We start from the raw sequence: 27,613 nt of genomic DNA on the forward strand, positions 1-27,613 counted from the left end.
AAGGGCATAACCTCAGTTCTTCATCTCTAAGCCCTCAGTTTCCTCACTGAAGTACAGCAGTTGCAATCAAAACTCTCCCCCCTTACAACCTAAATGCGTGACGCTGCATTAAATCAATCCTTGGAAACTCATTTTTGGCTCTTGGTCAGATTTAACTCTTATCATTTTATGATTTCATCCAAAAATGGAACGAAAGCCCTATCAGAGCAGCCCCAGCAGAGGCCTCACCCCTATTCAAGGAACCTGTCATTTCCTTAGTTGGGGTGGGGCAGGGAGTCTTCTGAAAGGCAGGTTTGGTGTGTCTGAGGCTGGGGGACGAGCCCACAACCACCACGACTCTCAACAGCTGGTGTAGAATTTCCCCAGGCTTCTTATCCTTCAGCTGAGTTAACCGAAGCCTGAGTTCCAGGCCTTGGATGCTGCTCCACCTCCTGGACCTGGCTTTTGGGATTAAATACCAGTCACCCACCACAAGTTCATGGGGGCGCCCTCTATTTGCTGTTTCCCTTTTTTGGATCACAACCCCGCTCTCTGCATGACCCCAATAAACTCTTTGACTTGAATCCCGTCTCAGGGCCTGCTTCTGGGGAAATCGAAACATGTATTACGCTAAATGGAAAGTCCTTTTTCAGGTATGTGGGTCTTTTGCTATTTTCTTTCTTCCTTGAGACTCCAGAGGAGAGCTGGATGAAGTATCAGCCACCTGGGAGGCGCCTACTTGAATTGGCTGTTATTACTTGGCTCCCTTCCCTGCAGAGTAAACAGCTCAACACACTTTGTGAGTAAAACTACTTAGCCCTGGGGCTGTCACAAACTCCCAGAGAAGTGTTCACGCACATTGACATCGCAGTGAGATGCACAATTCAAAACCCCACGGAAGAGCCAAGAATTGAGACTAACATAGCAAAGGCAGCCTTCAAGTTCTGAAATCCATGGAAAGAAATGCAGGGCAAAGAGAACGATGTGGTTAAAGATAATGAAAGAAATCATCCTGTAATTTTGTGAAGATAACAATCCGGGACCCCAAGGCATAACCGATCTATATGTATGTCTATATCCCCATTTACTTAGTCAGAAGGGAATGGACCTGTATTGTCTAATACAGGTAAATTGGGGTTGGCCTGTGACATTACCATCCAAATAGCCACGATGGAGTTTAAGCACTTGAAACATGGCTGGTTAGAGCTGAGATGAGCTCTAGGTGTAAAATATATATCTGGTTTCAAAGCAGTATGATAAAAAAAAAAAACTGGCAAGATATTGCAAAAGCTTTTTAAAATTAATTACATGCTTAAATGATAAGATTTTGATATATCTAAATCTGATATTTGGGTTAGGTTAAATAAAATGTATTATTAAAATTAATTTTACCAGTTTCCTTTTATTTTTTTAATGAGATTACTAGATAATTCATAGTTTCCTACATGGCAGACATTATATTCCTATTGTTTCACACTGTCCAAATTCAGCTGTAATAATGGAGAAACTCTGAATTCTCAGTAGTAAATGATACAAGAATAGTCAATTTCTTGTTAGGTGTTCATAACCCAAAATGGTACAAAATGATAGATTTACAAAATCTGTGGGGACTCTGCTCTATACAGTGTCTCAGGACCTAGGCTGCTGGAGGGATAATCATTTGATTAGACAAATTATCTATCTCATATAGAGAATGTATAAATCACTGCCACAACTCCACAATAGAAAGACTAGTATCCTGCTAAAAATAGGGGTACAATTCGACTCGCCTTTTCCCAAAGTATGCATATGGCCAATAAATATAAAAAAATCTTAAATATCACTCAGGAAATGTAAATACAAGCTACAATGAGCTAACTTTTCACACCTGTTACAATGACCAGAATAAAAAAAGGCAGATTATGAAAAAAGGTGAGGAAATTGGAAACCTAATACATTGCTGGTAGTGCAAAATAAGACAGTGACTTGTTGAAAAGTTTGCCAATACTTCAAAAAATTAAATATAAAATTACCACATGGCCATTCTACATATATACCTAAGGAAACTGAAAATTTATAGTAACCCCAATTTTGAAACAGTCTAAATGTTCATCAACTGAGGAATGGATTAACAAAATTTTGCATATCCATACAGGAATATCATTCAGTAACAAAAGAGAATGAAGTCATGATAGTTGCTACAACAAAGATGAACCTTTAAGACATTATGTTACGTGAAAGGAAGCAGTCACCAAGTCCCACATACTGTATGATCCCATTCATATGAAATATCTACAACAGGCAATTCCATAGAGTCAGAAAATACATTAGTGACTGCCATGGACTGGGGGAGGGGGGGTGTGGGGGATAGAATGGCTAATGGCTAATAAGTACAGGGGATGGGGCTCGAGGAGAGGGTGATTAAAATGTTCTGGAATGAGTAGTGATTCATGAACAATTTTGGGCATATACTAAAAATTACTAAATAATACACATTAAAAGAGTCACCACTATGGCATGTGAGTTTGCAAAAGGAATTTAGACAAAGCTACATGGTACAAGGAAACAGTCCCAATAAGACTGCCCTCACGTTGGTCCCCAGTCACAAATTTGGAGGTTCCCAAGACCACCCTCATTTCAGACCAGTTGGTTACAGATTAGGGGGTTTTCTATATCTTCCTCAGGTTTTGTGATTCACTAGATGACTCTTAACTGCAATTTTACTATAATGAAAGGACATGAATTCAAACTGGTCCAAGGAAGAGACACCTTGTGTGAAATAGGGGAGATTTCCAAAGGTGACACCTTTTTGTCCTCAGGGATGTGCCACCTTCCCACCTTCTGTGCTTGACTTTATACATGGAGGGTTCCCATCCAGGGAAGCCTCCCCTGCTTTAGTGTCCAGAACTATTGTTGAGGCTTCATTACATGGGCAGGATTGAATCACTGGTCTCCCACTTGAATGTGATTTTTAGCCTTTTTCCTACTCAAAGGTAGAGATGATGTCAGAAAGCTCAGAGTCCATCTTTGGAATCACTGGTTGATTCTGGCTTGTCCAAGTATTCTCTCCTTAGCACAACTTAGCTTCTCCTTAGCATAAACTATCATATCTGATCCAAATGACCCACCACGAGTAACAAAGATGACCACTCAGGAAATTAAAAGGGATTGGAAGTTATCTCCCTGGACTCCCAGGGCAAAATGCCCTGGGACATCTCTTTGGGTGGGGACAAATTCCTTACCACACAGAATTATATCTCACAAAAGATGTTATTAAAAAAAAAAAAGAACAATGAATTTCAATTCATCATAGATACTGCTGACATCTATGTAAAAAAAATATATAGACATTTAAGTCATAATAAGTCATTTTAGCAGGATTTTTCGGTAAGGTAATAATACATGTTTGTATCATTATTGCTACTGAATTAATGTCCAAATAAAGAAAAATTATAACCTGTAGCAATTTTAAAAAGCATTTACTATGGAGGTACTACTCAGGAAACAGATACAGACAACAGTAGAACAAGTGAGAAATGCAGGGCAGGTGACGCAGGAGAGACAGCAAAAGAGGCTGCTAACAAAGCACCAACTTGAGGACGTGGTCACCTGTCAGCAGTGAACATGACAAAGGGATGACATCCTTGCAACCAAACTAAACTTTGGAGTCAAGAAAATCTATCTAAGTGGAAAATCTGATGTAGTTCTTAGATCCAAAGTGATGAGCTAATACTCGTTAAGTCTTTACCCCTTTCGGAGAGGACTCATCCTAGAGTCTAGGCAGGGCCATGTCTTCAAGTGAGGACCAAGTGACTCCAGATGTTCAAAGAGGAATACCCAGGCCCTGGCTGGGGGCTCACATGAAATCTGCCTCACAATAAATCCAGTTGGAAGAACTGCCTGGCTCCAAGGTATTAGTTTCAATCTTTGTGTCTCCTCACAGATAGGTATATGGAGAGATTCCAGGGGGGCAACAGCTTTGAGCAGACTCTTCTCAAGGACAGCACTCTAGAGACCAGAGTCTCTAGACCTGGTCTAGAGACCTTATACATGGTTAACCTTATATGTGGTCAGGAACAAAAAGGAGCTGAGGGAACCTGGCCAGTGACACTTTAACCTATTTCTGAACGGAATTCACATCAACTTGGTAAGTCTTGCTTGCTCTTAGAAGTTAACATGGAGAACTAAACTGGCTTTTTTGAAGAACCCTATTTCTTTTCAAAGCCACAGTATGGAATATACACAAAAAAAATCTTTTATGTTTAAACTTGTCATGATAAATCCATTATTGATTGTTTCCTTCATCCAAAGTTCATCTTTGAACATCTACCAATGATGTATTTATTCATGTGACAAGTATGCACTGGATATCTACTGATATCTGTTTTTGTTTTGGTTCCTGCTGATAATGTGGAAATAAATCAGAAAAATTGGGGCGCAAAGAAAAATATCCTGTTGAGATACTGAGTTACCCATAGAGTATCACTGGGACATAAGATAGCTGCACTTTTGCCCATCAACATTACAACCTTCTAGAAGAAGCAGATCACCACCTTGAGGAAACCATCAGATGTGTACATCCACAAACAAAGGGGAAAAAGGGATTTTCCTTTTGATGAATTTCTCTCTCTTAGTTCTTGCGTTCTCACACATTGATTGCATCTGCCAGGAAGATAATGATCCCCTGAACTCAAGCATGCATTTCCTACCCTGCAGGGATGTTAGAAAATTACCATAGGCCAGTGGCAACAAATGCTGTACTTTAGTATATTGCTTTAATGTGATGGTTTAAAACCATCCTCTGCAAAGGTATATAAATTGGAACCCACCTTGGGTAGACAGAGGGGTGCAGCTGGCCCAGCCTCTCTTTGTGTCCATCTGCCTTTCTCCCAACTAGACATCAACACTGACTTTAAAAATAGAGTTCTCTTTTCCTCCAGACAGTAGCGATTATTTTTTTAGTGAACAGAAGTAAACATGTCAAATAAGGTAGAAGCCTGCATTCAGAGATCATGCATCTTGGAATACAGGTAATAAATATACAAACACACACACACATAAAAGCATAGATATGTACATAATAATTCATACCGTGACAGATGCACTAAATAAAATAAGACAGGGGAATCAGATTAAGAGTGGCTGCAGAAGGGAATTCTAATTTTGATATGTTAAATCCAAGAAAGGCTTGCTAAGACAGTGACATTTGGATGACATTTTACATGGAAGACAGCCAGGAAAATCTGGAGGAGGAGAGTTCCAGGCAGAGAAAACAACAAGTAGAACAGGTCAGAAGCAAAAACACGCTGGGGATTTTGAGGGGTAGAAAGAGGAATGGCATGGAACGCAGACACCAGGATACATAGCACCTCGTGGTTGATGGGAAAGGGCGTGTCCTTCATGTTAAGGGTCACGTGCTGGGTCATGTGGTCCACACAGTCATATGCTCTGCCTGAGTCCTCCGGTTTAGGCAGTGAAACACAAACACAAAGCAAAGAGTCACAGAAATAAAAATAGAACTAAATCTCAGAACATGCTGCAGAGGAAGTCTCCAGCTCACCCTGAAGCTTCTCAATCAGAGAACTTGGTTTAATTTATGGGTAGGGAGGACTTCTTGGGGGAAATAACCTTTAAGGAGAAACATGAAGGGGAGCTATGTAAGTATAACCAGTTATGTTAAATCTATTATTTTAAGTATTAATCAACCAATCAATCAATGCACACACATGCGTGCGCGCGCACACGTGCAGGCATAGGATCCATTTACTTTAATTAAAATTTTAAAAATGGTGATTCTAATGAGGCTGCTGATGAAAAGAATGACAAATTTTCAGTCAAACAGAATATATCCCATCAGACATGAAAATTTTATTATCTTTGCAATGACAGATTGATTCACTATACAGGACTTCATAATATTTGAAATTAGGAACACGACATTAAAGTTCAGGAACTGATTACCATAATTATAGTTCATTTGATCTTGATTGCTTTTGTAGGGATTCCTGATTAAATCTGTCTGCCCTTGCAATTCCTAAAGCTTGTTTCTTACAAAGCTAAAGATTTCTTCGAATAATAATTCCATGTTTCCCTTTTAGTCCTTTCATTATTCTCACACTATATTGTGATGGTTGTTTTGTTTTCATCATAAATATTTTTTTAAAAAAACTCAGAGTTGTAATGTCTTTCAAAGTTTGCAAAGACTTTTACTTACAGTATCCAGAAATTTAAAACAACTTGGGGAAGAAAAGCATTGTTAATTCTATTTGCAGATAAGGAACCTGAAGACTTCCAACGTGACATGAACTCTCCTAGGCCACATACTCCATAGTGTGTTTCTTTCTCCTCCAGGATATTGGGTCAACAGGGAGCCACCCATTTAGTCTTCTTCAACAACAGGGAAACACATGGAAGAGTCACTTTGCTTCTCTACCAACGGAGGGCAGAGAGCACATGGTGAATCCAAAGGGAAGAGAAAACTTTATATTAGAATGTACCCCCTCCCAACTTTCTGAGCTCTCTGCCTACACCTTAGAACTGATGTCCTGTAGGCCAGATAAAAATTCAGCATCTGTTCCCTGGGAGCATGGGAAGAGGCTAAAGAGTAGAGGGAATCTGCCCCTTTGTACACATTAACCCCCAAAGAAGTTTGTTATGGATTTAGGGCTCCCGCCTTTGCTACAATTTGGCCAGTCAGATGGGTGAGCACAACACAATTCCTAGGAAACCAAGGCTACTGATGTGGGGTGTTGGATGGTGGTTGCTACCTGGGAAGACTTGGCCAGGGGAGATGAAAGGCAGGGACCCAAGGAGAATGGGGGTATAATACAAACCCAGAAAAGGTGAGAGCGAACTTCAATTGGGTACCAGAGATTCCTTAAAGGATTCGGGTTTCAGGGCCTCCCACAGTGGCGCCCGGTTGAGCGCTGGGCTGAGAAGCTGCCCGCAGCCTCTGCAGCACTGGTTCGATCCCCGGCCACCTGGGGGAGGGTCCCACATGGCGCGCAGACCTCTCCTGCCGCCCGCTGCTCCCCTCAGCAGTGTACTTCGGTCCTTCTGCCTGCTCTGCTCCCCGCTCTGGCTCTGGTGAATTCTCTCACCCTCCCGCACTTCTGACTGTACCCAGTGCTTGTATAAATAAATAAATAAATCTTAAAAAAAAAAAAGGATTGGGGTTTCAAAAGGAGAAACTTCTACCCCAGACAAATCCACAGGATGAGAGCTCAGCCCCAGGGAAACTTTAACTCAGTATGAGAAGAAGCACAGTGATGGTTTCCACTCAAGGATAAAGTGAAGGCTGAGGAATTCTCCCAGAGAACCAATTCCAGTTCCTTCTATCAACAGGTGCTTAAGGAGAAGGACGAAGTCCGAGGACCCATAGGCATGGGTGTGGATTGAATTATTCCTCTGAAAACTCTTCAAGTTGACTTCAAATTGAAGATGGAAGCCCCGTGCTTAGACTGTGGCTGAGCGGGAGCCACTAGGAAGGGTGGATCCAGCATGGCTGGGGGCCTTACAACAAGAAGAAATGGGTCGCTGAAGGAGACAGAGGGAGAAGACAGCCATCTGTAAGCCACAGAGGAAGGTCTCCGGGGAAACAGTCTTGTCAACACATGGATCTCTGACTTCAAGCCTTCAGAGTTGTGAGAAAATAAATTTCTGTGTTTCAGCTCAGTCTGTGGTGTTTTGCTATGGCAGCCAGAGCGAACTAACACAGATATGTCTGTTTTTTTTTTTTTTCTCTAAGCCCCACACTTCTCTAAGGCAGGCAGGGCATCATCATAAAGGCATCAGCCATAAGGAGATGGACCAGAAGAAGGTCAGGGCTGCTGGGGGTTCTTTAGATCCATCTGTGGAGAGAGAAAGGGTTTCTGGAAAACAAAGGAAGAGTTGCTCACATTGCCAAAGACAGCAGTGAAAACAGCCGTCCAGAGTAAAAGCCTTTCCCTCCTGCTTCACAAAACAACACACAAAGACCCACCTCACTCTTTGGAGTGAAGGTTCTCACTGGGATTTAGGGAATAAAGGCGTCAGGTTGTTCAAGTCTTTACAAAACTCCTTGGCACAGAAAGGGAAAATCCTGAAAAAGAAAGGCAAGATGTAATGCGTGATTCTTTTCTATAGTTTCACCCTTGACATTGTTTTTGCTTTTTCTATTTTTTTTTTCCTTTCTCTTTTCTTTGTATTCAGAATCACAGCCTCTGTGATCATGCAGTTCTCAACTTGCTTTGGTTTTACTTTAGTTTTGAAAAAGGTCATAGAAAAGCATTCAGATGAGACTTGGCCAAGAGAAATGAAAAGAGAATAAGTTCCTAAAAGCTCTGGTGGCCCCCAGGGCCCCAGCAACTGGGAACCACGTGGAGTAACGTGCAATGGAAAGCACCCCCATCCTTAGCGCTCCAGGAGGAGCAAACACCAGGGCGAAGAGGCGGTGCGATCTCCTTTCCAAGTCTCCCCAAAGACATCCTCCACTGAGCAGGCGGGTCGATGCAGGAAGGGGAGACCCTGTGGGAGCTGGGGAGCCCTTCTCGTGCCCTTGACCGGCTGATCTTAATCATTCTGAATCAGAGGAATCGGCCCGTCCATCACTTGGAGATTTAATTATCTCTTCTGTACTCAAATCTCATAATGAATGATTCCAGGAGGTTATTAATTTTTCATTCCAGAACCAGCACATGAAGGCTACCTCATAGGAAGTTCTGCGGCCTTGAAACATTCCATTCATGCCTTGGGCCTGCGCTGGGCATGGACTAGGCACCTGACTGCCATGTTGCATGCACTGGCTCTTACAGACAGGGCTGGGGAGGGGTACCCTGGCATGTACATAATACCTCTAACAGCAGAGTCACCAACCCCTTAGGGGCTGCGACCTGAGGCCGGAATGTGGAGCCCTCTGGAACCTCTCCAGCCAGAGCCTGGGAGGCTCCTGATTCTCACACCTGTCAACCTGCTCCATTACTGCAGTTTGTTCAGGATTCAGCACCCCCTCAGGTGGACCTCAGCAGCAGTCTACCTCCTCCAGCACCCCCTCCCCTACTCAACCTGACTTACTGAAACAAGCGTGGGTATCTCAAAGCCCCTGGGCTTTGTGTATTGTTTAATCTTGGCCAGGAATGTCCTCCTCTGCCTGTTCCACTTGTCTGACTTCTACTCATCCTTCAAGAAACAACCCACGGGTCATCTCCTCCAAGTAACTTCCCTTGTTCCCAGAAGTCACTGCCTCCTCTGGGTCGGTTATTCCTAATACGGAATGATTCAAAAAGAACTGGCCACCTCTAAAAATCTATTGCTCAATAACTAGGTTATGTATGAATTGCAATTACCCTGATATTTCTTAATGATCCTAGCTGTGGATTGCCTCTGGAGTTACCCAGCCAGACTGTTCCCCCTTACATCATGCGAGAGGACCTCTGTCCTAGGACCTGTCCTTGAGGGTTCATATGTTACTAACATACCAAAGTATACATTTATTAAAAATTAGGCAGGCCTGGGCCTCCCTGGTGGCGCAAGGGGTTCAGATGCAGCACTATGAAGCTATCTGCAGCCTCTGCAGCAGGAGTTTGATCCCCAGCGAGGGAGCTACCCACAAGGCACAGCAGACCTCTCCAGCCTTGCCCGCTGCTCCCCTCAGCAGTGATTTCAGTCAGTCTACCTGTTCAGCTCTGCACTCTGTCTCTGGTGAATCTTCTCACCCCTCCCCCCACACCTCTGGCCTGTACCCCAGTTCTTGAATGCATAAATAAATCTTCAAAAAATAGGCAGGCCCACTGTCATTTTGGATCTGGCACACAGGGTGTGTGTGTGTTTTATATATTCAAAATAGATGTCAGTCTTTATTTAATTCATCAGGTGGGAGAGGTCAGGCCAAGAAAAACCTAGACCCACTATGACTATAGCTTCTAGAAGACAACATTTTAAAATATATTCATTCCAGAGACTCTCATTCCAAGCCCAATGAACATTCCCATATTGTAAAGAAAAATCTGATATAAAAGAAGTATAGCTTTGATATACAATCCAGGGAATATCTGTCTTTAAAACTCAATTCTGGGCCTCCCCTGGTGGCGCAGTGGTTGAGCGCTGGGCTGCGAAGCTGCCTGCAGCCTCTGCAACGCCAGTTTGATCCCTGACCCCGGGCAAGGGTCCCACATGGCACAAAGACCTCTCCTGTTGCTCCCACTGCTCCCCTCAACAGTGTACTTTGCTCCTTCTGCCTGCTCTGCTCCCCGCTCTGGCTCTGGTGAATTCTCTCACCCTCCCGTGCTTCTGACTATACCCAGTGCTTGTATAAATAAATAAATAAATCTTAAAAAAAAAAAAAAAACTCAATTCTTCCTGTTTGGCCCATGGTGTTTGCCCAGAAAGTGTTAGGATCCTGAATAACAGCTCACGTGACTAATACCACGTGGGAACCAGAAAACACTGTTGCGCATCTCTTGCCCTGTTTCTAGACAAAAAGAAGTATGTTCAAATGCTGGGAACACTTTTGGGTTATGTCACTTCTGAAGTTAGGGATGAGGTGCTTTGGAGTATGGAAAAGACTTGCCAGACAAGAACGCCTGGGTAAGAGGAAGACAAAATAATTAACTTGTCTCATCTATCTTTTTAGCTAGAAATGCAATGGTTTGCCAACATGTTCACATAAAACACAATTCCAGGGTTGTAATATTTAGGACTGTTTGACTCTTCCTTGCCCACCTACATACAACTCCTCCTCATTATTCTCGACTGAATTATCCGCACAGTTGGCTTCACTCCCAGAAGATGGGGACCTGATCATTCTCTTCTTGGATATGCAGAATGTACTGTGTGTGCTATGTTTAATAAAATTTCTTGCTTTTTGAAATCCTACCTTGCAAAAGGATGGAGGCATTTTTTAGAAGAAAGTTCTTCCTGTAAAAATTTTATTGATTTATCATCGATTCATAATACTACATTTTGGGGGGACAAAAATAAATGTTGGGAGACATCTTCACCTCACCCACCACCGACATTCTAGTGCCTCCTTTCTACCATCAAGCTGGAGCTCTCTATTTTGCTCCCCCTTCTCCCTTTCCATTTGAGAACCACCACGTTTCTCAGAGTCTAAGAGTTATTTTTATTGTGATGTATTAGCTTGTTTGTTTTGATTTTTACATTCCACAGAGAGAAACCATTTAATGATTGTCTTTGACTTTCTGACTTAATGCATTTTGCATAATCCCTGCAAGTTCCATCTGGGTTGTCACAAAAGACTTCTCTGTTTTGTTTTTTTTCTTTTTAAAAATTTTTTATTTAAATTTTATTTTTATATTCCCCATACAATTACAACCCCCTTATTTTTACCCCAAGCCTTCCTTTCCCAGCCCCCAACCCCCATAGAGTGTCTCTTGTTCATAGTTATTTGTTGATTTTGTTATTTTCTTTCTTATATTTATTCTTTTTCCTGGTCCCTTATTTAAGTTTTCTAGATTCCTGCTATGAGTGAGACCATCCGGTATTTCTTATTCTTTCTGGCTTATTTCGCTGAGCAGGATCCCTTCCAGCGCCATCCATGTTGCTGCAAATTGCATGTGTTTATCTTTTTTGATTGCTGAGTAATATTCCATGGTGTATATGTACCACATCTGCTTGACCCAGTCATCAGTTTTTGGGCATTTGGGTTGTTTCCAAATCTTAGTTATTTTTTTTTTTTTTTTTTTGTTTTACACCTTTTTTTTTTTTTTTTTTATAAATTTTATTGTTATATTCCCCATACAATTGCAGCCCCCCCTTGAGACCCCAATCCCTCCCCTCCCGCCCCCGCCCCCCTAAAAGTGTCTCTGGTTCATAGTTTTTTGTTGATTTTGATTTTCACTTTCTTATAGTTATTCATTTTCCTGGTCCCTTATTTAAGTTTTCTAGATTCCTGCTATGAGTGAGACCATCCGGTATTTTTCTTTTTCTTTTTGGCTTATTTCGCTGAGCATGATCCCTTCCAGCGCCATCCATGTTGCAGCAAATTGCATGTGTTTATCTTTTTTGAATGCTGAGTAATATTCCATGGTATATATGTACCACATCTTCTTGATCCAGTCATCTATTTTTGGGCATTTGGGTTGTTTCCAAAGCTTAGCTATTGTAAACAGTGCTGCTATAAACATAGGGGTGCAGGTGTTCTTTGGAATTGATGTTTCTGTGTCCTTTGGGTAGATACCTAGGAGTGGAATTGCTGGGTCATATGGAAGCTCTATGTTTAGTAGGTCCAGAAATCTCCACACAGCTTTCCACAGTGGTTGGACCAGTTTGCACTCCCACCAACAGTGCAGAAGAGTTCCTTTTTCTCCACACCCTCGCCAACATTTGTTGTTGCTAGTTTTTTTAATATGTGCCATTCTCACTGGTGTAAGATGGTATCTCATGGTAGTTTTGATTTGCATTTCCCTGATGACAAGTGATGTTGAACATTTTTTCATATGCCTGTTGGCCATTTGCATTTCCTCTTCAGAGAAGTTTCTTTTTAGTTATTTTTTAAGAGCTGAATGGCACTCCATGTGGTACACACACCTTGTCACCCGGTCGTCTCAATGGGCACGGAGATTATTTCCATGTCTGTTCATCCTGAGTAACACTGCTTTGGACACAGGGTTGCTGATATCTTTTTGAATCAATGTTTTCATCTTTTTTGTATTAATGCCGTCATATTTTTTGTATTAATTTTGTATTAATACCTACAAGCAGTATTGCTGAGTCATATGGTATTCCATTTTCCATTCTAGTTTTTTAAGTAACTAGGGGAAAGTTCTTGATTGTAGAAAACAAATAATGGCTAATCAAGGACTTTTCAGTAACAAAGTTTCCCACTCTTTCTTTCATGTTATGGTTGGTTCTCCCTAAGTGTCCATGAAACCAATAAATTCTCTTATTTACTTATTAACATGTTTAGTCTTTTTAGATTTTTTCTTACTAGACTCTAAGCTCAATGAAAGTGCCTATTTGTCTGTCTCACTACCAGATCCTCAGCACCTGAAAAACAGTAGGTACTAAATTTATTTGTACCAAATGGATGAACATATAAACATCTATCTGTGATCGCATCAGCTAAGATTTTTAGGTATTTTTCTCTCTCCCTAGTGCTCTCTTCTTTATTGAAATAACACCAAAACAGTACTTATTTGTTTTTTTTTTTTTAAAAAAAAAAAAACAATGGTTGAGGGGGCTCTCAGCCCATTTTCTTGATAGAGATGGATGGACTGATGTTTGCTCTGCTCACCTCTCCTTTCAAGACTGAATCACTCCTCATTCTAATACTGATTGCACATTGAGAGGTGCTTCTATGGCAGATGCTGGAATAGTTCCCAGCAGGACCCTGCCAGCTTCTTTTTTTTCCAGCAAAATCTCAGTCTATCAGGAACACATCTATTCTCTGTAGTCAAGAATAGAATTATTTTTCAGTCAGATTTCACTTGCTTGGGATAAATCTTGTAGGCTATTAAATATGACTTTCTAATCCCCACTAACAGAGCATTTGAAAAACTATCAAAGGGACATGGCCTCAAATATTATAGCCAGCCCTTGATAGCAGTCATTAATGTGTTGTGTGATGGGGAATGTTGCCTAAAGATAAAAATAGGCAGGTGGACAGGAATCAGCCAATAGACTTAACTTCACACATGTATATTCACAGACAAGTCAGCAGTGAGATTAAGCAATGGATGTCTCCGTTGGCAAACTTATAACTTTCCTTAAATAACAAACCTCTAATTAGTTGATACTATGGCTTTGGTGCAACTAAGTGGAAGGAAAGAACAAATATTCATTGATTCCTAAGGAGCCCTTTTGTTTAAAAAAACTTACCCATTAGAAAGGCAAATAACAGAAGTGTGTACATAATAAAGGTTTGCAGTTCTTTTTTTTTTAAAATAGTTGGAGGTGTTGATAAGTAGAGCATTCTAAAAACTGTTGCCAGACTCTCTCTTTCCTGTCTTACAGATCCAAAGAAAATCCTAAATTTGTTATAGCATCTCCATTTAACCATAATGCATGGTTTCTGCACAAACTGATAACATGGTGTGGTTCTCTGAAATAAACAAGCCCCACTTAGAGCAGGAAGCACTGTATCAAAATAGCCCTGTTGGATACCACCTGTGATTCAGTTGCTGTGTCAAAGCCAAGGTGCACAGAGACCAAGGTCATAAACACCCTGCGACAAGCAGATATACTCCTGCTTCTCCGAGAAAAAAGAGAAAAAAGCAAGCCCATAGCCTGCGAATCAATCTGATTCCTGGTAATTGGTGTCTTATCATAAGTTTGGGTGTGTGGGAGATGCCCTGCAAAGCAAAGCAGGATTATTGTGCTATATTTGAGATGCAGCTCAAATGTTGCTCTCAGAACTCCATTCTTGGGGAGCAGGAATGGATGGGACAAGAGTTGAGGGCTGCAGGGTGATGCAGAAAATGAAGAGGTGAGACTGAGAACACTTTAGTCTTGTCACAAGTGGGCAGGTGCCCATGAACAAGTTCACATGGATCCCACGCTGCACTGATACTTGTGAAATGTATGTTTCTTTGATATAGTCGAAGAAAAAGCAGGTCCTGAGAAGTATAGTTACTTTACTTGATTTAATATTGGAATGCTTGAATATGGTGTTTTGCTAATTTAATACTAAGTATTTGTTGCAAACCCCCTCATTGAGTCAAAGAAACTTGCACCCAGGAACAGCAGGGGTAGAAATAAAAAGTCCTTCCATTTCTGCCATGCCTGCTTTTACCAATGCCTGAATTCCATGCTGGCTGAGAGTACCTCTGTGTGCAGCGGGAGAGGTGCTGTGAATTCTGAATGCCACATTATCTTGCTTTATAACTGTGTTGCCTAATAACAGAAAGAGGGCTTTGGGCCATAATTAATAGCCATTCTTACAGCTCTTTTAACTCTCTGCAGTCTCCAAGGAGCTTGCTTTCCATTAACATTTCCAGAAATAGCTTACTTTACATTATTAAAGCGCTGCGAGTGATAGTTTCCAAATTAGTCCTAAGCTAATTATTAAAAAATGATTACTCCAAAAGCTTTTCCCACTTCAGATTGTACCTTTAAGTGCCTTGCAGTAAATATGAAGATAGAGCTGTAGCCCACTGGAAGCATCTATGCTTGTGATGTAGCCAATTCCATTAAAGCAATCTCCAGTGTGCTCTGAAATGTGTTTTCATTACAAGTTATGGAGTTAAATACCAAGGGAAAAGATATGCAAATCAGCAATATTAACTATGTCAGTTAGGATGAGCCAAACTAACCTAATGAAGGGGATATAGCCACTAGAAAGCTATGTTTTGCTTTTTTTTAAGGTTAATTAGACTGCCTAATTATCCCAGACTGAGAGCATATTATTGTCTTGGAAAAGCAGGCATAATTAACTTGGAGAGGCTTCCCCCCACAAGCAAAAACAAGTAAATAGAAAACCCCAAACCAAAATGGTTTGCTTCTGTTGAAATCCAAAGGGTAGCTTGATGCTTATGTAAATAAGAGTGAACACACTGTGTGCAAACACACACACACACACACAGTCACATCTATAACAGCAGTAATGAAATGTGCCATCTTAAGCACTTACAATATGTACATAAGAGCTCACTGTAAACACATCCATAATTTATAATCTGTATACAACAGCATCTCAGGAAGACGAAAAGAAAATACCTCCTGGAGAAGAGGTATGTTTGGGGCATTTGTGGCTTTGGGATGCCTCAAAGCAGTACCTCTTCCTCTTGGTAACGCTGGCCCAATTTTCCTTCTAGGGATTTATCTGTTATCTACACTGCAGCTCCCTCACAGGAGTTCCTTGGACAACTCAGCAATAAGGCAACTGCACAAAAATGTCCATCTCAGCATTTTGGGAAAAGTCACTTTCCCAGGGAGGCCAGTATATGGCACTGGTGCCAGAGAGGGTTCTAGACTGCAGGAACTGAAATGGATTTTGGAGTTCTAGGCCTTGTGTGGCTGGCGGTGAGGATCACATCACTGGCAGCTGGGGTGGAACTGATGATCCCCACCCCTGCCATATGACGCTGTGTTCCAGTAGGCAGAATACATAGGTCTGAGAGCTAGCAGAAGTAGGAGTGATTCCACTTGCTATTCCTTCCAGTAAACCGGTTGGCATCTTTCTCACCCACAGAAATATGGAGTCTTCTGTCCACAGTTCCCAATTCCCAGAGGGTTGATGCTTCCATCAGAGGATGCAGCAAAAGTCCCACTAACTATAAGCCCTCATTGCTGCCCAACAGCTTCAGGTCAACAAGCGACCAGAGGGCAAGGAACCTTCTCTATGCCAGAAGGACTAACTGGCTGAGATCTTTAGGAGGATGCTGGGACTATGGTCACCCATGGAAGCAGGAGAAAGTATGCTGGGAACCTAGGAAATCCACTGGAATTTTTAAATCTCCTCCACACATTGGTGACAGTAAATGACAAGAGAATCACTCACGGCGACCATGGACTCAGACCCTCAGAGACCACCATCTGGGTCACCCCTGCAGGTAAGCCATACCAGAGAGATGCCAGCAGAGGGTTGGCAAAACCACGGAGGGTCATGCGGGAGGAAGATGAGGGGCATCAGACTGTATTTGGCCTATTAACCTTCCCCTTGTCAATTTCCACCCCCCCCCCAAAACAGATCAATTAAAATCCTAGAAGAGCTGTTCCCAAGGAGACTGAACTTATATCTAGCAAATGAGTCTGCACAGAGCAAGGGACAGACTGCAGTTGGTTCAGGGGTGCAGTGCCCAGACTCCCTGGTGAAAACTAATGACTCCTTCTTCTAGCTGCTGAGACATATTTTCTGATGACAGCTCAGGGGTGATTTCTGTAGGAATTGTTCTCATCCTATGAGAGCTTGAACTTTCTCATTCAAGATCACATACCATCTCTAGTATTGCTATCTCCCAACTACTGGTCGATGCAGGGGTATAATGTCCCCTACGGACCTCTGAGGATCACCCCAGCTTCAGAGCTACCAACGCTCATGGACCATGTAAGCAAGAACGACTTTCTGATATTTACACATTTCAGTTAAAGGGGTGCTGTGCAAAGCTAAGACTGCTCCTAATATGCCAGGGCTATCATAAACTAAATTTGTTTTCCCTGTATTTAATGAGAGAATCTGCCATAAGATACATGTTTTTAAGTGGATTTTCATGTTCTATGAAGAAATATTTGCACTATGTCAGTATAAGGCAAGCAAAATCTATTTTCCTGGGAGAGATTTGTATAAAAGTCTCATTCTTGAGGAGGGGGCGGAGCAACATGGCGGCGAGGAGACGCTGCGAGTAAGATCTCCCATTAAAAAAAGTTAATAGGGAGGAAAAGCGGCAGGTCCCAGTGAGAAATGGGACACGGAAGATAAACGGACGACTCCAGCAAACTGCCCGAAGAAGAAAGTTGCCATAAAAGAGGACGAGAAGGGAGGGAAGCGCAGAACCCTGCTCCCCTCCCCCGCCCACAGAGGCGGCACTCTCCGACCGGCAGAGACGAGGGAAACAACAAACCAAAACGCCCAACAAGAAAAACGGATGCAGCAAGCGGGACTGTGAGTGGAAAGGAACTATTGCAGCCAACACACCCCGTGAACGGGAGCTGAGGCGAACCCTGCAGGATCCGCCGCAGAGGTGAGCTCCACGCGCCATTAAAGAGAGCCCCGCCCACCAGGAGGAGACCAGACCAGCACCAGCACACAGCCCCGGCCGCCCGGTAAGCTTGCGCGAAAGCGGCGCTCGGATTGCAGCTGCCCAGGGCCCTGCGCCTGCGACCTAGGCTTGCGGGGAGACGGCGGAGGCCCTCCCTGAGTGAGCAGGAACAAGGTGCCCAGGCAGGGGAGCGGGATTCAAAAGGCGCCATTCCCGCGCCACTGATCTGGGCTACAGCGTCCTGGAACTGAGGGCTGTGGAACTGAGACCCGGGCGGAGGCCCTCCCTGAGTGAGCAGGAACAAGGCGCCCAGGCAGGGGAGCGGGATTCAAAAGGCGCCATTCCCGCGCCACTGATCTGGGCTACAGCCCGCGTCCTGGAACTGAGGGCTTTGGAACTGAGACCGGGGCACGAAATTAGGGGCGTGGGTTCCCCACGACGGTGGGGCACAAGGCAGACACAGCACCCCAAAGCCGTTGAGGTGTACCCTACCATCCCCGCTCTGCTCCCTGTCCCACGGGGTGGAAAATCAGCTCCCCAAGGGCTCTAGGAGAAATCTCTGGCGCCACCTAGCGACTTGACCCCAGCACAGGCTACTGAAGGAGCTAGTGGCCAGCTGGGGAGTTAGCCCACACCGGGCCCCTTCTGAACAAGTAGTCTGAGCCCACAGGGAGAGCGAGCACCCACAGCCGGGGCAGACCAGGCACGCAGAAGAGTGTGCCTGAGACCAGAAGCGCAGGGAGTGTGTCCCACATCACCATTTTAGAACAGGGACATTTCTTCAATAAAGACTACCTGCAGAAGGCTTCCTCAGGAGCCAGAGGTGAGCGGGGGAAGTTCGCCCACGCCAGACCCCCTCTGGCCTGCAGTCCAAGCCCAGAGGGGAGCAGGAACCCACCGCCGGGGCAGACCAGGCGCACAGGGGAGTGTGTCCCCACATCGGCATTTTAGAACAGGGGCCTTTCTCCAGTAAAGGCTGCTTGAAACTGACAGATGACTCCTGGAAGAACCAGAGGGGAACAGAGAAGCCCACCCAAGATGCCGGCCAGTCCCAACAACACAGTGTCCCAACGCATACGGCAAATTAGAAAACAGACAGTAGGGAGGAGAAGAACCACACGCAACCTAGCAACTCTCCAGAGAAAAAGCACACCACAAAAAGAAAGCCAGCCCCCAGATTGCAACGACAATAACTTGGAAGAATTTCTGAGCCTTCCAGAAAGAGAATTTAAAATTGCCGTGATTAAAAAACTGACAGAAGTCATAAAGGAAAACAATGATAAGGGAAAAATAATCAACGATCAGAAGAATGCAATTGAGTCCCTAGAGAGGGAAAACAATGGTCAGAAGAAAGAAATTGAGTCCCTAAAGAGGGAAGTAAAAGAAATGCAGGAGATCAAAGAATTAATGGAAGAACTAAAGAATTCTGGGAAAAGCAATGAAAGCAGAATAGATGAAATGGAAGAACGAATAAGTAATCTTGAAGACACAGAAATAAAAAGAACCAAAACAGAAAAGGAAAGAGAAGTACGAAGGAAAAAGAACGAAGAAAGACTTCGGGAACTATCTGACTCCATGAGGAAAGGAAATATAAGAGTTATAGGAATACCAGAAGGAGAGGAGAGAGATGTAGGAACAGAGAAAATATTCAAAGAGATAATTGAAGAGAACTTCCCAAATGTGAAGAAGGAGCTGAAAATTGATATACAAGAAGCAAGAAGAACACCAAACTTCCACGACGAAAGGAAAAATACAGCAAGACACATAATAGTAAAGCTCCCAAGAATCCAGGACAAGGAAAAAATAATGAAGCTGGCAAGAGGGAAGAAACAGATAACATTCAAAGGAAAACCAATCAGGCTGACATCAGACTTCTCCGAAGAAACACTACGGGCAAGGAGAGAGTGGAGGGACATAGTCAACAGACTCCAAGAAAACAGATGCCAACCAAGAATACTCTATCCCGCAAAGCTCTCCTTCCTCTTTGAAGAAAGAATATGGACCTTCCCAGACAAACAGAAACTCCGGAATTTCATTGCAACTAAACCCCCACTCCAAAAAATACTACAAGGAGTCCTAAAGCCAGAACCTCAGAGCGACGAATAACAATGAAAGAAGGCCAAAAAAAAAAAAAGTTATTAAAAGAATAAATAAATAAAATCAAAGGAAAGACAAACACAATGGCAAATACAGATGTTAACATATCAATATTAACTCTAAATGTAAATGGACTAAACTCTTCAATAAAAAGACACAGAGTTGCAGCCTGGATTAAGAAACAAAACCCAACCTTTTGCTGTCTCCAGGAAACACATTTAGCTACAAAAGATAAAAATAGGCTCAAAGTTAAAGGATGGAAAACAATCCTCCAAGCAAATGGACCAAAAAAGAAAGCAGGAACAGCTATACTTATATCAGATAAAACAGATTTCAAACTCAAAAAGATAAAAAGAGACCCCAATGGTCACTACATTATGATCAAGGGGACAATACTTCAAGAAGAAATAACACTCATTAACATATACTCACCAAACGAAGGAGCACCAAAATATATCAGACAACTGTTGTCCTCTCTGAAAACAGACATCAGAGAAAACACATACGTAGTGGGAGACTTCAACACACCACTATCAACAATGGATAGATCAACAAGACAAAAAATAAGTAAAGAAACCAAAGCTCTAAATAAAGACCTAGAGCAATTGGGCTTAACAGACATCTATAGAACACTAAACCCCAAAAAAACGGAGTACACATTTTTCTCAAGCGCACACGGATCATTCTCCAGGATCGATCACATACTGGGGCACAAGACAAACATCAACAGATACACCAAGATTGAAATCATATCAACCATCTTTTCTGACCATGAAGGCATCAAACTAGAAATAAACCATAAAAAGAAGGCAAGGAACTTTCCTACCTCATGGAGATTAAAAACCACACTACTGGAAGACCATTGGACTAATGAGGAGATCAAAGAAGAAATTAAAAAATTTTTTGAATTGAACGACAAGGAGGACACCAATATCCTAAATGTATGGGATGCAGCAAAAGCAGTAATAAGAGGAAAATATATAGCAATAGAAGCTCACATCAAGAAACAAGAAAGAACGCAAAGAAACAACCTAATCTCGAAGCTCAAAGATCTAGAAAAAGAACAACAAAAAAACCCCAAAACCAGTAGAAGAAAAGAAATAATAAAAACCAAAGCAGAAATAAATGAAATTGAAACAAAAAAAACAATCCAAAAGATCAATGAAACCAAGAGCTGGTTCTTTGAAAAAATCAATAAAATAGACAAACCCCTAGCCAGGCTCACAAAGGAAAAAAGGGAGAAAGCACAAATAAACAGGATCATCAATGAAAGAGGAGAAATCACAACGGACACAGCAGAAATCAAAAGAATAATCAGTAACTACTATGAACAGTTATATGGAAACAAGTTTAACAATCTAGAGGAGATGGACAAATTCCTACAGCTCTACAATCACCCAAAGCTAGATAAAGAAGAAATAGAACACCTAAACAGACCAATTACAATTAGCGAAATTGAAATGGTAATCAAAAACCTCCCCAAAAACAAAAGCCCAGGACCTGATGGATTTACAAATGAATTCTACCAAACATTCAGAGATGAATTAGTGCCTATCCTTCACAAACTCTTCCAAAAAATTGAGAAGGAAGGGACAATACCAAACACGTTCTATGAAGCCAACATTACACTAATACCAAAACCGAACAAGGACAACACAAAAAAGGAAAACTACAGGCCAATCTCCCTAATGAACACTGATGCAAAAATCCTCAATAAAATTTTAGCTATCAGAATCCAACAATGTATCCATAAGATAATTCACCACGACCAAGTTGGATTCATTCCAGGGGCACAAGGATGGTTTAACATCCGAAAATCAATCAACGTTATCCAACACATCAACAAAAAGAAATATAAAAACCATATGATAATATCAATAGATGCTGAGAAAGCTTTCGACAAAGTGCAACACCCATTCATGATAAAAGCCCTTGAAATTCTTGGGATACAAGGAACATACCTCAACATCATAAAGGCCATCTATGACAAGCCAACAGCCAGTATCATTCTCAATGGTGAAAAGCTGAAAGCAATTCCATTAAGATCTGGAACAAGACAAGGATGTCCACTCTCACCATTGCTTTTCAATATAATACTGGAAGTCCTAGCCAGGGCAATAAGACAAGAGAAAGACATCCAAGGAATCCAAATAGGAAAAGAAGAAGTCAAACTATCACTATTTGCAGACGATATGATATTATACATAGAGAACCCCAAAAACTCCACAGAAAAGCTAATTCAACTCATCAATCAGTTCAGTAAAGTGGCAGGATACAAAATCAACACGCAAAAGTCAGTAGCCTTCCTATACACAAACAATAAATCTGAAGAAGAAGAAATCAAAAAGACCATCCCTTTTGTTATTGAAACAAAAAAAATCAAATATTTGGGAATAAATCTAACAAAAGAGGTAAAGGACCTATACAAAGAAAACTATAAAACACTGTTAAAAGAAATAGAAGAAGACACAAAGAAATGGAGAGACATCCCCTGCTCATGGATTGGAAGAATAAACATTATTAAAATGGCCATCCTTCCAAAAGCAATATACAGATTCAATGCTATTCCAATCAAAATTTCAATGTCATTCTTCAAAGAAATAGAACAATTATTGATGAAATTCATATGGAATCACAAAAAACCCCGAATAGCCAAAGCTCTCCTGAAAAAAAAAGAAGGGAATGGAGGCATCAGACTCCCAGACTTCAAACTATACTACAAAGCCATAATCATCAAAACTGCATGGTATTGGAACAAGAACAGACATACAGACCAATGGAATCGAATAGAAAATCCAGAAATAAACCCACAGATTTATGGTCAACTAATCTTTGACAAAGGAGCAAAGACTATGCATTGGAGCAAAGAAAGTTTGTTCAATAAATGGTGCTGGGAAAACTGGGTCGCTACATGCAAAAGAATGAAGCTTGACCACCACCTCACACCATACACAAAAATCAACTCAAAATGGATTAAAGAACTAGACATAAGACCTGAAACCATAAAATATATAGAAGGAAATATAGGCGAAACACTACGTGATTTGCACATCAAAGACATCTTTACAGACACATCACCCAAAGCAGTGATAGTGAAGGCAAAGATAAACAGCTGGGACTATATCAAATTAAAGAGCTTTTGCACAGCAAAAGAGACAATAACAAAAACAAAGAGAAACCCCACCAACTGGGAGAACATTTTTGCACCCAACACTAATGATAAAGGACTGATCACAAAAATCTGCAAAGAGCTGATGAGACTCAACAACAACAAAGAAAATAATCCAGTCAAAAAATGGGCAGAAGAGCTTAAAAGAAACTTCTCTGAAGAGGAAATGCAAATGGCCAACAGGCATATGAAAAAATGTTCAACATCACTTGTCATCAGGGAAATGCAAATCAAAACTACCATGAGATACCATCTTACACCAGTGAGAATGGCACATATTAAAAAAACTAGCAACAACAAATGTTGGCGAGGGTGTGGAGAAAAAGGAACTCTTCTGCACTGTTGGTGGGAGTGCAAACTGGTCCAACCACTGTGGAAAGCTGTGTGGAGATTTCTGGACCTACTAAACATAGAGCTTCCATATGACCCAGCAATTCCACTCCTAGGTATTTACCCAAAGGACACAGAAACATCAATTCCAAAGAACACCTGCACCCCTATGTTTATAGCAGCACTGTTTACAATAGCTAAGCTTTGGAAACAACCCAAATGCCCAAAAATAGATGACTGGATCAAGAAGATGTGGTACATATATACCATGGAATATTACTCAGCATTCAAAAAAGATAAACACATGCAATTTGCTGCAACATGGATGGCGCTGGAAGGGATCATGCTCAGCGAAATAAGCCAAAAAGAAAAAGAAAAATACCGGATGGTCTCACTCATAGCAGGAATCTAGAAAACTTAAATAAGGGACCAGGAAAATGAATAACTATAAGAAAGTGAAAATCAAAATCAACAAAAAACTATGAACCAGAGACACTTTTAGGGGGGCGGGGGCGGGAGGGGAGGGATTGGGGTCAGAATGGGGGGCTGCAATTGTATGGGGAATATAACAATAAAATTTAAAAAAAAAAAAAAAAAAAAAAGTCTCATTCTTTATCATTTGCATCCATGCAAAGCTTTTGCAATGAAAGAAAGAAGAAACATCAGGAGGAGGGGAGAAGAAGATGGAAAACTTTAGGATTCTAAATTAGCAGCACATAAGAAAACTCTTCAAGATAACATTTGCAACTAATATATACCAGGCAACAAGCTGTTCTATAAGCCTCAACACACCTCTCCCAACAGTCCTGGTCTCCCTAATAAATTACGAGGAATAGATACGTACTGAAATTAATCCCTACGCCCAAGCTCTCCGTCATCAACTTGTAATAAAGAGAACTATGTGTCTCCTGTTCCTGCCTGTTGGGAGCCTGAAATATAAAGCCTACTGGTTAAAGGTTGCTGCTCTCTGATTATAATGCGACACCGACTTGGGGTCCCTGGATGTTTGCAGAAATGCAAATGTGAGCCCAGCCCAGCAAGACCGAAAAGCATTGAGAGGAGGCTGTCAGAGCATTGAGGTAAGTAAACCCTGCCTCAGTTTCTCATCTGAACCAAGGGTCGGTCCTTCTGAGCTCTCTGTTTGCTGTCAAGTTGCTATGGTGACCACCCATTCACCCGTGAACGGTCACCATGGTCCCTTGTGGGCTTCTCACCCCTGTTTTCATTCTACTTCCTTTTCCCTGCAGAAAGTCTCTGGTTTATAGTTGCCTGTTGATTTTGATTTTTATGGGGGCTCTAACCGAGATGAAAATGCATACATTGTACAAAAAATGAAAAATGATGTAAAAATACATAAAATAAAATAATAATTAAATAAGATGAATAAAATAAATAAATAAATAACTACCTTGTTTGGAGGAGGAAAAAAAAAAGATGTTATGGCTGCCACAGACAGAGGAAGAGCCAGGAGTTTGCCTTTCTCTTCCACTTCACAGTCACCAGGACAGCTTTCCCAGCATCTCTGTGACTTCTTACATGATGCTGGAAGGTAACAATTTTCCAAGATCCACACAAACTCCCTCTCCCTCCCTCAGCAGCGCACCATTTTCCCTCTGGAGCAACTACTCCCACGGAGTAGCATGCCCGCTGCTTTCTCTTCCTGCAGTGGCCAGCTCCCAGGCCCTAATTATTTACCTCGGCAAAGTAGGGACGATATCAGAGATTGAAGAAATTGAATGGCCATTTCCACTACCAGAGGTCAGTAGCTGCTCAAGGCCGAATGTTGGAGGGCACTGGAGGCCAAGAAAAGCAATTTACTTCTCACACATTTTATCAGGGAGTCAAGTGGAGTCACCCCATTAAACAAGTCAGCTCACACATGTTACTCAGTGAGGAAAGACAGCAGCGCCCTGCTGATCTGAGGAAGTAGACGTAGCCTGCTCCATACCAACCATTTCCAACACAAGGCCATGTTAGAATCCCCTGGGTAGCTCCTTAAAAAATCCCAGCCCCAACCCCTGAGTTTCTACATGAGTTATTTGGTGGGGAGAAGCCAAAGATATGCATTTCTAATGAGCTCACCAGTGATGCTGACCTAGCAGTCAGGGCCCCCACTTTGTGGTATGCTTCTATACCACATTAAGTCCCTACCATGGGTGTCAGGGTGCAAACCAAACCCCAATCAAAACGCTTGTCAGAAATTCTGCTTTGAATGGATTTTTTAAAAAAGATTTATTTATGCATATAAGAGCTGTGCTGCAGGCCAGGGGTGGAGGGGGTGAGAGGATTCACCAGAGACAGAGCAGGGAGCAGAACAGGCAAACTGACTGAAATACACTGCTGAGGGGAGCAGTGGGCGAGACAGGAGAGGTCTGCCACGCCATGTGGGTAGCTCTCTGGCCAGGGTTCAAACTCGTGTTGTAATGGCTGGTGATAGCTTCATAGTGCTAAGACTTAACCCCTTGCCATCAGGGAGACCCCCTGGAATTATTTTTTTTTTTTAATTTAAATGGATGATAGAGACAAAATCAATATGAAGAAAAGTAAACTGGTGGGGAGCATGGGGAGAGTTGAGAGGAACCTACCCATATGATAACAACTGTCCAGGTTCATCTGTGATCCACACCAAAGCAACAAGCCAATTTCAAAATGGGGATGTGGGCAGCAAAGATAACCTTCAATTAGCAAATTCTTCTAATTGAATCAAAACTTTAATTAGAAAACCTTCAATCTGCAATAGATCATTGCTTGAATAGTTTCAGGGTTCACTAATCTTATCAGCCAGGCCCTGGAAGTCCAGCCAGTGAAAGGCTTGTACGGTGTTTATTTACCTGCAAACTGAGTGCAGTTTCGGATAAGAATTCAATTCATTTGCAACAGTGCTGACTCCTTTCCTGTCATCACGTACATAGCCAATTAATGACAGGAAAGACTAACTCGCTGCAAAGCTTGTGCACTACCTGCCAAAGAGATGATTACATTCACAGCACACGAGTCCTCCCCAGAGAGGAAAATACCCCCCAGCAATTAAAGGTTCAGAGGCAGTTTTTGTCCCAGGTTTGGAGTCCAGCCAAGTCATGATGAGAAGATTGCTCACAAAGCCAAGTGAGGAGGCTCAAGAGACACCCAGGTCTCAGCCACAGTAGCAGCCATCAGTGTGAATCCTGGGAGTGGCCAGCAGCTCCCTCTTGTAGGGAAGGTGCATCCCCCAGACCCTCAGGGTGCCTTCCAAACAGAAGGAGCAGCTGCAACCCAAAACTGCTCTCCACTCGTGTGCCTTCCAACTCTCAAAAACACATCCCATTTTTCTAGAATATTCTCCTAATCTAAATTTCTCAGATGACTGTGTTGAGGCTGCTCATTTTTCTTTCCAAGAAACAGGTATGAAGAGTAAGGGTGAACTATCAAGGGTGGGAGGAAGATGTGAGCTCCTTGGCACGCCGGGGGCCACAGCTGGGAGTACACAGCAGCAGTCCACATCCATGTCCATGACACCAAGTGCTCTGATTTGCAGTCTGCCCTGGTGAATTCTCCAGTGGTCTTGAGAAGTGAATTTTGGTGTGTTTTCTTCACAGGTGGGGAAACTGAATCTAGGAGGGCTATTCGAGGGAGCCCATGTGAGTGTGCAGAGTCCAGAGGGAGGGGCATCAAAGTGCCCCCACCCAAGGAAGCTAATGTATCCATTGTCTTGCTATGGTGTCTGTCACCGACACGCTATATGCAGGGCCAGATATACAGCCCAGTATTATCCATGGGCCTCTTTTACTGAGAGAAATTATGGAACCACATAACTTCTAAGTCTAAGATAAGCAGATGACCAACTAAACAATGCACTGTTCTATAAAGGCCATAGCTCCTGGATCATGAATGTAATCTTCTGAGGCAGCGTCAATCCAGGACACCTTTGAGAAAGACAGGGGACAAAGAGGAACACGCATGTCACCCCATGCTGAATACAGAGCTTCAAAGCAAATCCCTACAATTGTAAATTGATAACCCATTATGGAAAACAACATGGAGGTACCCCAACAAATGAAAACTAGAACTACCACATGATCTAATATTTCCAAGTCTAAGAATTTATCTGGAGGAAATGAAAATATGACATTGAAGAGATGTCTGCATTCCACAATCATTCCCCATTCTATACAATAGCGAAGTCTACATGGAAACAGGATGGGTCTACTGAAGATGAGTGAATTCGGGGTAAATTATTGAACCACAAAAAAAGGAAGGAGATCTTGTCATTTGCAACGACAGGGATGACCCTTGAGGGTGTTGCATAAAGAAGTAAGTCAGACAGAAATACACACACTGTATGATCTCATGTGTGCAATAGGTACAAACATCCAGTTAAAAGATACGCAAGTACTAGGAGCAACGCAGGGCATGAGGACTATACAAGCACTGCTGTGTGGTGCATTTG

This window comes from Talpa europaea, assembly GCF_964194135.1.
Source record: "Talpa europaea genome assembly, chromosome: 14".
NCBI classification, from domain to species: Eukaryota; Metazoa; Chordata; class Mammalia; order Eulipotyphla; family Talpidae; genus Talpa; species Talpa europaea.